This window comes from Mauremys reevesii, linkage group 6 (assembly GCF_016161935.1).
Source record: "Mauremys reevesii isolate NIE-2019 linkage group 6, ASM1616193v1, whole genome shotgun sequence".
NCBI classification, from domain to species: Eukaryota; Metazoa; Chordata; order Testudines; family Geoemydidae; genus Mauremys; species Mauremys reevesii.
Genome location: NC_052628.1, coordinates 79,783,795 through 79,797,257, shown reverse-complemented (window position 1 = coordinate 79,797,257; position 13,463 = coordinate 79,783,795). Strand labels below are relative to the sequence as shown.

The 13,463-nt window shown below is 41.5% G+C and overlaps 1 long non-coding RNA gene across 1 annotated transcript in view; it reads left to right on the top strand.

Moving 5' to 3' along the window:
• LOC120408770 overlaps window positions 1-13,463 on the top strand; it is a 135,146-nt gene that overhangs the window by 118,632 nt on the left and 3,051 nt on the right. Inside the window, exons 5-6 of the long non-coding RNA XR_005600955.1 lie at window positions 7,929-8,094; window positions 9,244-9,303. This is a non-coding gene — a long non-coding RNA (uncharacterized LOC120408770). The remainder of the gene's footprint in view (window positions 1-7,928; window positions 8,095-9,243; window positions 9,304-13,463) is intronic.

Sequence of the window (13,463 nt, the reverse complement as noted above, 5' to 3'; positions counted from 1 at the left end):
TTTTCAAATAGAGCACCTCAATGGAGCCTTCAGCTTAAAAATGCCCAGGTGGCAAGGAAACCATACAGCAACGTGTCCTCTGTTGGAGTCTTATGGTAACATAAGAATCACTAAAGTGATGCACAATGAAGTAAAATGTCAAATTAATATTTTTATATGTACTAGGTGGGCAAACATGTTAATATTTATAATAATTAGAAATACATCAACCAACCAGCAAATGTAGGCAGAGCTGATATCCAATTTTTGAAATACACCCATTAACTTTATTCTAGGTTATACCACCTTGTACTACCTTGTCTGGTGCTCCTGTCAGAGCTCACAAGCTAAGTATGGTTGGGCAGGGTCAAGTCTTGGACGACACCCATTCACTCAAGGACTATGTGCCACTGGAAGTGGTGTATATGATCTAGCAGGTGGCACTCTTTCCTCCAAATCAATGCTGAACCGGTACTTCAGCCTCCACATCTGTAAAATGAGACTAATACTTGCAATTAACTATCTCACAAGGCTATAAGTGACACCTGTTGCAGTTGCAGTCTTTCAGGTGAACAGAGGTAATCAGGGCAGAGGTCACTTAAAAATCTTATGGCTCTTTTCAGAAAAAGACTTGGGGTGTTGCTTGGTGTCATGGCTAAATTCCAGGTTAAGTAACAACTTGCTGTGCTGCTCAATTAAATTCTCTGTGCTGTCTCAGTAAGAAAAGGACATGAAGAATACTCTTTCAAAAATGCATAGTATTGGCATGATGTGAGCTGTTAAACAGTTTCTTATTCTGCCCTTTACCCAAGAAGCAGCTGCATTTCAAAGGTAGACGCAGGGATCCTGCGTATAAGTCTGTAAAGTGCTAGGGAATACTTTGAAATGAAAGATGCTATATCAAAAGTAATATCACTGTATCATTCAAACTTCCAACTGACATCACATGGGGTTATTTCTAATTCTAAAACTGGATTACTTTGATCAGAGTAAGGGCCAGGGAGTCAGAAACTCTTGAGTACTAATTCTGGCTTTGCCACTGACTGACTGTGTGACCTTGGGCAAATGACTCTACCTGCTCTGTGCCTTATTATCCTCATCTGTAAACTGGAGATAATACCGCCATAAAGGGGTGTGTAATGCACCCCCCACCAGTATGCAGCCTAGTGCTTGCCCTAAGAGAGCTCAGCATGGGACATGCCTAGAGCAGTGAGTATGTCAGTGTAAAAGGTATTTTTCTTTTGCTCTCATGTTAAGACTCTGCTGTATTCTAGAAAACTACAAATACCCAATGGACCAAGAATTGCATGGGATATTGTCATTTTAACTTTTAAAAAACCAAACCCAACAAAATATAACCTGTGGCTTTTGATTCTTCCCTCCCCTGTGGATAGGCCCCTGGCAGGTTAACTGGCACACAGGTCACAGCATTTGTATTGATATGTTAAACAAGCCAAATAATGACAAGTCTATCTTTGGAAAGCTTTGAGAAGAAATTACATAGCTTGATGACCAGTATAAAGTTTAGCTCACAGTCGCTATAGTTAAAAGTGAAGCTAGAGCAAACAGACAAAAGAACCTATATTATATATTTAGCAATGAAGTGCTGCTACACTTCAAGTAGTTGTCACAACAAAGTTTTGTTGATAAACGGTAGCTCTGCACAACTGCCAAATTAAACTCGGGTGCTTGCCTGGATTGGGAGTTGACTCATTACTCAGATAAAATTCTTAATAGTTTCTGAATAAAATCATTCAGAGCACATAGTAAGAACTGCCAAAGAGGAGTCTTGTTGATTTTTCAACAGTTATTCACCATGATAAGCGGATTTGTGTCTGCATGCAAACTTTTTTTCATCTAATGTAAAATGTCTACAAATCCTACCATCTGATGACTATTAAAAATGCAGGCCCACATCTGTATTGTGTACAGCAACAAGGAAAGGAGTGCTAATTCAGCAGCGCTGTGAATGGTAAAGTCATGTTATAAATACACGTAACATATAAAGAATAAAGCAAGCAACAGTATTCTGAACACGATGCCTTTGGGAATTATGTGTAAAGGAAAAACTTGCATAAATGTGTGAGCACATATCTTTGTGTGTGTGTGTGTGTGTGTGAATATGCTTTGTTATGCTGGGAGTTGGGTGAAACCTCATTGAAGTTGGTGGGCCTAACAATCACCCTTGATTCAGGATAAATTTAGAAAGTAATTAAGCTCTTTTATGGAATAGATAGGTGAAGCAATAGGAGCCACTGCTGAAAACATAAGCCACATGTAAGGCTGGAGTAAGAGTGGAGCCATGTGTTCTGAGGGTTTTCCCTGGAGTCTGAATGAAAACACAAGGGTCTGGGTATTGTTTGATGGAGGCCAGAGAACCACTTGAGGCCACTAAAGCCTGACTTTCAGAGGCGCTGTTATATCGTGGGCCTTTCATAAAGGCTTGTGTGCCGAGCTAATCAGAAAGGATTTTAATAGGTGAATATTAAGATAAAAAACTGTCATCACAATTAATTAGTTTTTCCCTTCAGAAAGATTCTGGTTCCCTTTCTCCAGCAGCCTTGATGCTGAACTGACTACCTGGCAGAGAGGTATTTCATGTTTAATCTCAGTGTTATAAGCAATGCAGGGTGAGGGTGAAACCCACATATCAAGCAGGAGGTGAGTTAATCAGACTTGAGACCATCTATCTAACATGGATGAGACCAGTACAGCAATTTAAACACAATGGCATTTTTCAGACTGCTAACCAAATAAATGCTTTGGAGGACATGTGTATATAGTATGTGTCTTGCAGTTGATAAAAGGTTAATGCTGCTGGAGTCATAACAGTGCTATATAAAGGTTGAGCTGAAGCTTTGCTCCCAAAGGCAGTCCTGAGAGTCTTTAGAGTAAAACAAAATGTTCCCATGATCTGAAGTGAACTTAATGCTTATGCTGGTGTGCTTCTGGGCAGAGGGTTTGATTAAAAGACTACTGCTGCACTAGCAGTGTACTTAGCAAGAACACTGGTAATCTCAGAGACATGTGTTAGCAGTGTGAGCCAAAACATGATGTGAGGTTCATTATTTGAAACATTCACCTCAGCTTTAGTGAATGTGGTGATAACAGCAGCACATGGTTATAGTCTTAAATGAAGTTCACTCCAGTGCAAGTGAATGAACACATCTTCAGGCAGTGTAGCCTTAAGACAGCATGAACATGAAGCAGGATGTTTTCATGTATTACGTGAAAGTGAACTTTCGGTTCACTTTCTGTATTAAAGAGCTATCCCCCAAAATGTCAAACACATCCACTGAAAATGTTGTGAAGAGTTTTTGGACCTCAGGGTTTGTTAGCTCTCAAATATTTGTGGTCAAACAGATAAAAATGAATCAGCATGTTCAGGAATAGACTGAGTTCTTTCAAAGAAATAAAAGGTGATGAATCTAACTTCCCAACCTGAAACTAATTAGGTTCCCTATTGTTCTGTAAAATATTCCGCAGCCCATGTGATACTGACCACCAGAAGATTTTTTTTTAAAGCATGCTATTGTCTATACTATAATGGCAGAAAACAAACTTCTTCCTTTTATCCAATGTCCTGGGTGTCTTTGTGTGTATGCAGAGGATACATAATACATAGAATAAAGATACATAATAAACACACAAGTACAGATAAATATAATTAATAAACTAAAAAACCCCACCCAGCTGAATTAGAACAATGAATTTTGAATGAAGTTTGTGAAGAGTGTAGAATGAAGTTAAGTGAGTGATTAGACATAAAATAATCATTTTCTGTTGTGAGATCCCATAGCAGGTAAAGCTGCCATTGATGCTTTACAATAATGCTCACAGTTAGGGATGGACAAACTGCTCATATTCTTCATGACTTTTGCCCTTCTTTGGCTAGATTATCATCTGAAGGCCACTTACGGTTTCTGTAAATGTATTCATTATTTTTAATTATTCCCTGAATAGTTTCAATGAATAACTTTCAAATCTATGGGCTGTCTATGCATTGCTATTCAGAGTTCAATGTGCATGATTTTTGTGGTAGCTGATTAGATGACTGGAACTTCTTAAATAGGACAGTGATGAAAGATGAACTTCTGGTTCTGGTTTTCAGACAAAGAAGTGTCTGTGATCAAATTCTTGAAATGTTCAGGATTTGCAAATACGTAACAGTTGCCCAAATACTTGTGAAGAACAATATTTTCACATGTATGTTTTCCTCCTAAGGTTAACTTAACTGGTTTTCAATTGGAATATTTTTTTTTATACTTCAAAAATATATAAAGTTAAGAATCATTCTGACATAGCTCTGAACAGGAGCTGAGAGGGTGATGTAGATCATCTGAGATACACTTTCCTGGCAGAAAGGAGAGTGGCATCTTGTAAACTGCTAGATATCACTCTGTCCAGGTACTTATATGCCTGTTATTACCATAGTGTCCAAGCCCATCATAACATCCCCTCTGAAATGGGGAAGCATTATTGTTCCATTTATGGATTAGGAGTTGAGGCATAGAGCAATTAAGTTACTTGTGCAAGGTCACACAGGAAGTTTATGGTAAATGCAGGTATTGAGCCTAAGGGAGGTCTACATATACCACTTGCACAGATTTAACTAAGTTGGCTTATTAACTTGATTTAGTTAAGTGGGTGCAACTCCCTGTGTGGATATACTAAATCAGTTTTCAACTGCCGTATAATATGCTGACTTTATTTTGTAGACAAGTCATAACCTTCTGAGTCCCAGTCCATTGCCATAACTACAAGATTTCTCCCTTTAACCTTGCTTTGATTAAAGATCCTCCTTGGCTTACATGAGCACTAACTTTTGGCCATTTTTGGCCTAACATTCAGCCAAAAGTTAGGAAAAACTTTTTCACTAGGAGAGTGGTGAAGCACTGGAATAGGTTACCTAGGGAGGTGGTGGAATCTCCTTCCTTAGAGGTTTTTAAGGTCAGCCTTGACAGAACCCTGGCTGGGATGATTTAGTTGGGGGTCGGTCCTGCTTTGAGCAGGGGGTTGGACTAGATGACCTCCTGAGGTCCCTTCCAACCCTGATATTCTATGATTCTAGGCTTTCCAAAAGCTTTGGTTGTAACTGAAAGTAGAGTAATACGGTGTACTGGACATGACTGTTGGTTCAAAGGACTCACCCATTAGCTTGAAAAACATAAGACTATTTCAGCAATTCCAGGCTCTCTCAGTTCTAGTAGAAATATCCGATGATGAGAGGTAACAAGCTGGTTCTAGCATTGTAAAGCCAATTTTTATTATTATTTTCTTACTCTTTCAGGAAGTTCTACTTTTACTCAAACTATTTGGGCAAAGTTGGTGTCAGTGTTTCAATTGGTTAAAAAATGTTTTCATGTACATTTTTCAGAAATGCCCTGCAGGAGATACTGATATAAATATCCCTATGCTTCACTGTGCTTAGCTGCTCTTTGGGACACTCACATGCCACACAGTCATGGTTTGCTGCTGTGCTGCTATGCCAAGAATTCCTGGGCACTGGCTTTTTGTTTACTCTCGATCTCTGGGTCGTTACACAGTGTAAGCATTGCCAACTCTTGATTTTTGTTGTTGGTGGTTTTTTGTTCCTTGTGAGTCTTGTGATATTTGGTGTTTTCCTTAAAGCCCTAGTTCCTGGAGCGGTGCAAATCTCACCTTTCATTATTTCAAAAAGTAAGTTTCTAGCCTTCATGATGGCAGATAAAAGCTGGAAGACAAGACCTAGGTGTGATTTATAGGCTCAAAAACGAAAAGGCAAGTAAATAGAACCCCAAATTAATTATTTTTTAAAATACTAATTTTTAAACCAATCCCATGATTTTTGAATGCTTGGGATTGGCAATGCTGTGTACAGTGTGTGCTCTATGTTCTGCATCTATTTTCCTAATGACCACTGCTGTACTAATCTGTTCTTTTTAACTCTTGAAAATTATTTGCATGTATACTGTACATCTATCTGAAGGTCTTGTTGACAAGCACTCTGTAACAGGGTGAACTAGGCCTTCAAGAGAGGTTCAGGTCTCAACTCTATTGTATTCCTAATTTCCTCCCAGGTCCAGGGAATTCTGGCCTAGGGACCCTTGGATTTGTAGTCCTAAAGGCAAGACCTACTGGAAAAGCAAGTAGTATAAAGGCAAGCTACTTTTTGCAGTATAGAGAAAGATGTGGAGAAAGCAGTAGTTGCTGGTGGGGCTCTTCAGTGACTGGAGATTGGGCCAACAGGGTTCACAGCTGAGAGGGAGTTGGGGAAAGTTGCTTGGGGAGAGACTGTGTTGAAGAAGCCTGGGGAAGAGGCAGGACTGGAGCCCTAAGAGACAAGCCCTCATGTAAGCATGCTCACATGGCAGAGGGAAGGCCCAGGTTTCTCTATGACTCAAGAGTGCCACCTTGAAGTGGTGTGCTGAACCCCCTGTGACCATGGGTGGGAAGGACTGTTTGTGGATCCCTGAAAAGATCACATAGACCCTGGAACAGGGCTGTGACCCAAGGCGGGTGAATGACGGCTGAGACCCTCACAGAGAAATGTTTTCTCTTGTACTTTCGTTTACCACAAAAAGGGAAACTCTTTAATTTGGCCTGAGAGGTTAACTACCTATCTTACCAGGAGAAGGAACCTAGTTTATTATGATAGTAATAATGCACAAGGTATCACATGCAGACACTGCCTAAGAGAAAATTACTCAAGTGAGATCAGTTGAGTTGTCTGATTATGCCTGGGATAAATTTGGTGAAACCATAGAGATATGAATGATTTAAGATGCAAAATTTGGATCTGGATTGGGATTTCTAATACTTCAAAGTTCAGGGATATTTGGATCTGGGGTTTTGGTTAAATCAGTTATAAATGCTGAGGCCATTTGTAAAATCAGGATCTGAATTTTTATTTTGAATCCCAAACTGTGGGGCATTTGGATGTGACATTTTGATTCAAGCCAATCTCTAAATGATAGTAAGTAGAGCTAACTGAATTTTTTTCACTGAACCATTTTAAAATGAAAAATGCCTATGTTTTTTTTTGTGGGGGGGGAGGTATAAATGTTTGAGCTTTTCTTTTTTTGTAAACTGAACATTTACTGAAAACTTTTTTTTTAACAATCAAAACTGGTTTATGAAAAACAAATTTTTCAGGTTTTGTTTTTCACTTAAAATTTAATGGGACATTTTAATTTTTCTTTAAATGTGCTGTGAAAATTATTTGCATTTTTCTTCCAGCTCTATTATTAAGTCAGGACCTGGGGAGACAGTGAGCTTGATTCTAAGCTCTTTGGGAGCGGGGGCTGTCTTTTCTTCTGTTCGTACAGCACCTAGCACAACGGGGTCCAAGGTCCATTATTTTGTTTGAGCACACAGGGAATACGTTAACAGTAACAGGACAAAGTGGCACTCTAGTTTGTGTGGAGTGTGTACTAGCACCGTGACAGGACAAGTTAGTATTTCCATTGAAAACTTCTTCATTCTTGGAATGTATCCTGTCTCTTCCCAACTCCCCACCACACCATTTTCTTGAAATCTGACATGTTGATATAGACGGGTAAATTATATCAGATGAAATTAGAAAACTCTTTGAACTTTCTCCCATTCTGAAGCCCACTTCCATGGTTCTGAAACTAGGTGCTACCACAGTGGTGAACAACCTTATAAAAACATTAAAAAATGATGGAAGAACTCCTCCCTCTGCTACCATTTTTGCTTATCTTTGTGCTTCCAGTATCCAGCAGAAGCAGGAAATTAAAATGATGATATAGGAGTACATACTGTTCTTATGATATTTCATCCAATAAAGGAGGCAGAGTTTTGGAAATATTGCATAACAACCTGTTGAGAGATTTCAAACTAAACTTTGTAGATTCATGAGGATTTGGGAAAGGTTGAATAGGCTTTGGCTAAATCTTGAACTTTGGGGTGCTCATCCATTCTTAACCCAATCTCTGATTTTTTCTAAGGTTTTCCTATCACTGATACAGGTAGCCTGCTCCAATGGTCCCTGAACTCAATGAAAAGATTCTCATGGACTTGAATGGATGCTGGAACAGGGCCAAAATGAGGATTTCATTTATAAAGCAGTGCAACTTAGTTGAACAGCTTTTCAGACAAAGCAGTTAGAAAAAGGTTAGTGGTTTTAGTTCCCTTTTTTGAAAAATCTCCTTTTATCTAAAATAGCATCTTCAGCTGACATTTTACAGGCCCCTCACTTGAAGCCATAGTGTAACATTGGATGCCTCTGTGGGCTGGAGCTGATATTAACAGCTCAATGAGAGCTTTTTGCTGAATCATGTCTGGGGTGGTTGAAATTGCTAACTCATATTTTAGATAATGAGTTCTAATAGGGATGGGGGCCTACCTCAGTATTCTGATATGGGTGCTGATGAGTCCTGTTATTTGTTGATAGCTGGTCTACATCTCCCCTCCCCCCCAATACAAACATGTGATCAGAATTGGCTATTCCCACCTCACATGGCACTCAGAATTAAATACAAAGAACAATGATAAAATAATGCAGCTAGTTATTCATGCACACAAGTCACCAGGGCCACACAGTTCTGTTTATTGCACAAAATCTCCAAACAACGGGCTTGTGCTTGTGTTGCTGGACTAAAACATATGACATACAGCCCACAAGCTGTCCCATGTGCTAAAATCCATGATGCAACAGGTGTTCAGAGACTGCAGGTCAAATCAGATAAGATTAGAAGAAGGCAGGATGACAAACACAAAGCTTACTACACTTATCCTCCCTTGCTCCCATTTCCTGAATGCGACAATTGCCTCTGAGTGTCTGAAAACCTGTGTCTCCTATTCCATTTTGTACACACCTCTGCCAGAAAAGCCATGCATAAAATATCCTCACACAATTCAGAAGATGTCATCTGTTATCAGCTAAAGCAGGAGAGGTACTTTAGATTAAATTAAGTGAATGTTTTGAGCAAGAAAAGCAGCATGACTTGTATTCATAATATATCATACATATTAAAGAAAAATAATAGGAATAACAAAACTGCTTATTGCTAGTAAGATGAAACATTTTGACTTAGTAGTTGATGCAAACTTTGGGTAACTTCTATGTGTTTAATAAATAGATGTTATTTTCAAGGAAATAGCCAGACAGCATGTAACTTCTAACACTGGACAGGAGATCCCATGATTTATTAAACCACATATTAATGGAAATGTTGCAGGCAGATAACTGTTCAGTTATACTGGGTTTATAATAATAATCACCTATAAAGTAAACTAAGATGGGTTCTAATTTTTTTTCAGTCCTTTCCTTCAGGAATTTAAGGGTATCTTGATGAGGAAAGCCAACAAGGAGTGACAGAGGTAAGCTTTTTTATGTTATAGTGTGTCTGGGGAGAAGAGTAAGGGCTATGACTAGAGCTGGGTGAAAATTTTTTGACTGAAACCTTTTTACAGCGAAAAATGCAGATTTGATGACACCAAAACATGTTGTGAATTGTGTCAATTTTGCCAAATTGTTTCTTTTTACTGAAACAAACACAAAACATTTTTTTTAAAGCTAACAGTGTTTTTGAGAATCATTACCATGAAGCTAGGTATAGATGGACAAAGACTTTGCCTGCTGAGGCAGCAACATAACTCTGCCTGTATGCTGGCTGAATAGCTTTGCCATGCTTCTGCTTGCTCATAGGCAAGGTGATTCAATTAGGAGAAAGATTCTTCATATGCCTGTGTTGGGAAACAGCCAATTTTGCTGGTGCAGTTCCCCTTTAGGCCTTTAGCTAAGAGAGGGCAAAGCTGAATACATACCCCTAAGATTTTGACATATACCTCAAATGAGCTCCTCACAACTAGCCTTTAACCAATAATGGGTCCATTAAACTCCTTTGTGGGCCAGTCTCAGGGAAAACTGGACCATCATGGAAGAACATGCTGCATCTGTGGGGAAAATAGCTGCATCACCTAAACTCTTCATTAACCCCTCCACCCCCACCCCCAGAAGGCTGCAGCTGATTGCTTGAATGCCTTTTTCAAGAAGAACTACCAGCTGCCTGGAAGGAAAGTTGTGATAATACATTCAATGTTCTGTTACAAAGCCATGAAAATAAGCAAAGGAAGGTGAGCAGGTCACAGATATTACAACTGTTTTGTGATAAATATGACCAGAAACTTCAATAGCTTACCAAGCACAGTGCTGAAACTGCCTGGAAAAAATATGCCAGATAGTCCAGTCAAACCCTTCTCCAGCCTCCTAATTTATCCAGCATGTAGCTGCTAAGGGCACAGTGAGTTACCACTTGAGTTATGTGAGATTGAGTAATATAAATAGCATCAGTCCAGGTCAGCAAACTGTTCAAGAACCTGGACTAAGGTTTGCGAGCAGGATTAGAACCAAAATATACTCTGGTTTCATGTGGGTTCAGGGTTCCAGTTGAACTGTTCTCACAGCCCTAGCTGCCAAGCTTTGAGCGCACATTACATCTGACTCACTCTCTCTGATGCTAGTTATGTGCTAAATAGCATTTATCATGTATCTTTGACCACGTCATCTTTGCTCTGCCCACTGATTTATTAGTGTTGGGCCCTATTTTAACATTCCAAACTTCTGGGCAGCTTTAAATATCTCACAATTATTATTATTATTTTTTTTTACAACTCTTTCCACCAAAATGTTTCCCCCTCCCCGCCCAGTGTTGAATTCCCCTTCACCATTTGTTGTTAGGCTGGCCATTCCAAATTAATGCTGTCAAATCTTCTACCCCGCTGTACGTCATACACATTATTTTTACTTCACTTATTTGGCATGGGTCTCCTTTTGTGCGTACGATACTTCAGCATCAAAACTAAATGGAATAGAGCTGTGTTGGTTTGTCGCCACCACTGCTACTGGAATGCGTGTACCAGTGTGTTCCCACGGCAATTTCTTGGGAATGTTCCTGCAAATGATCAGAATGCGTGGGTGTGCCTGCAGCAACATCTGACAGCCCCTAATAAGTATTTAACACTGTTGGATTTTCAGAGATTGTAGTTTTTATAGGCTACACAACTAACACCTCACAAAGATAAAGGGTGCTACTGAGCAGAATTATATAACTGCCTAGCATGATCTAACAAAGGAACAGAGTTTTCTCTTTTTAGGGACAAACAAGGTGAGGAGTTTTATCCTGATTCTTTTAGACCAGAAGCTCTCAAAACGTTTGTACTGTGCGCTTCACGTAATTGAACAGTTGCCTTGTGGATTACCTCCTCTCGCATTCACAACAGCATAGCATCTGTGTAGCAGCAATAGTACAGGCTTATGTGGAAAAATATATCTTCACCCCATTTTGAGAGGCCCAAACTGTCTGTAGATATCAGATTCTGTAATGTGTAGATATCGGTGAGTTTGGTGTGTAGTACATACCAGGAAAGCGTGTGAGAATTAGAGCTGACAACAAAACTTTTGATAAAACCTTTTTCTGTTTGAAAATGGTATTTCATCCGAACCAAAATGCTTTTTGCAGAAATGTGTCAGTTTTGACAAGAGGATAAGAAACGAGCAAGACTCCTGCAATTACCAATAGCATGGTGGTTAGGAAACTTGCTCTGGATAAGGGAGACTGAGGATTGTCCCTGCTCTGCCTGATCCAAAATTCCCCATGCTACTGGCGGTTCTGCGATGGATCTCTCTCTCTCTCTCATGTTTTTTCATGACAAAATTTGACAGGTCTCATTTTCATTTTGCATTGGGGTGGGGGGGAGGCGGAGAGCTGCCACAGGGCTCAGGCGGGGGGAGAGGGGGGAGGCGCAAGGTGGAAGTTTCGCCTAGGGCACAAAACATTCTTGCAGCCACCCTGGGTGGCAGCTCCCCAGGGGGTTTCTGTGATCCAACTCGTCACAGTGGCATAGTCGGCAGGATCTGAACCTGTGTGGGGAAACCCCTATGGATTTCCAGTTCAGGTGACATGATCACATGTCACTAAAGACTTCATTACCCACTTGACAGCACACACGTATACAGGAAGACTTACAAGTAAAACACAGCCATTTGCAGGCAATGGCCCTAGTTAATGGGAGTCATCAAGATTCCAAACCACCATTAATGGCCCACAATTTACGTAATTACAATAGGCCCTCAGAGTTATATTTCATATTTCTAGTTTCAGATACAAGAATGGTACCTTTATACAAATAGGATGATCACACTTAGTAGATTATAAGCTTTGTAATGATACCTTACAAGAGACCTTTTGCATGAAGCATATTTCAGTTACATTATATTCACTTATTATTAAATTTTTATAAAACCATATAGACTGCACAAGGTCACAGTATGTTTAGACTTAATCTGTCCTGACATGCACATACTGTACCACTGCAATGTGATGCAATACTCAGTACTTCTCTGAAAAGTATAATTTCTGGGAATTGTGTCACATATGCTGATTGGTTGCTATGAGTAACATCTGTGAAGAACTATTATTTATTTTCATAGGGCAAAGCACCATAAAAAGTCACTTCACAATGAACAGTAAACACAACATATGAGCGTTATTAGCCAGCAATCTTCTTCCACATTTTGTGGTCTTCACACAGCTTGAGAAGTGAGCCATGATGCCAGTAGCGTAGCTAGTGGGGTTCAGAGGAAGCAGCCGCTTCCCCTCAGCATGTTTTCAAAAAGCGGCACTGGGCCAGAGCTGGCAGCAGCACGGCCGGAGGAGCCATGGGCGGGGGGAGGGGGGGGCGGCAGATGCCGAAGTGGTGCCTGCCAGCTGGCGCTGACAACACCATGGCCGGAGGAGCCATGGGGGAGGGGGGGGGGCGGCAGGCGCGGCTGGAGGAGTGAGGGGGCCGGCTCCTTGGCCATCGCGCCCCACGCTCAGCGTGGCCCCAACATCGCCGCAGCCACCTTCTGTGGTGGTGGCTCAGGACTCGGCAGCCAAGTGCTCCCCGCCCCTTGCTAATGCGGTGGGTGGGGGGAGGTGAAAGGGCCCCTGCACCTTTAAGGCCACCTGGCTGGTGAGTCCCACGTGGAACACACCGAGCATCAGGAGCAGGCCGGGGACAGGCAGCGGCGCAGGACAGAAGGTGAGCGGGGGGTCTGGTGCCTTGCACTGGGGGGTCCAGGCGAGGGGCTCCCCAGGGCCGGGCCCACAGGGCAGGGGCGCAGGCCGTGCTGTCTGGATCAGGGGCCTGGCACAGCACAGGAGCCTGGAGCCTGGGGCGGGGGGGATGGGACCCCACGGGTGGGGCCAGACGGGGGATACCTGCAGAATGTGCTGGGCAGGAGAGACTCTCCCAGGACTGCGGGGGGACCCCCGGGAAGCCCGCAGGAGTCCTGAGCCGGCCCCGGGGTTAATCTGGGGGGAAATGGGAGGAGTCAGGGGCATAGCCAGAGGAGGAGCCAAGGGGGGCGCCTTTTTTATGTTTGCTTCCCTTACACTTAAAACCTGGCTATGCCACTGCATGATGCATTCTGTCCAGTCAGCCACATCATCAAACCACACTCACTGCAGATGCCATTACCCCTGGCACTTAGTACC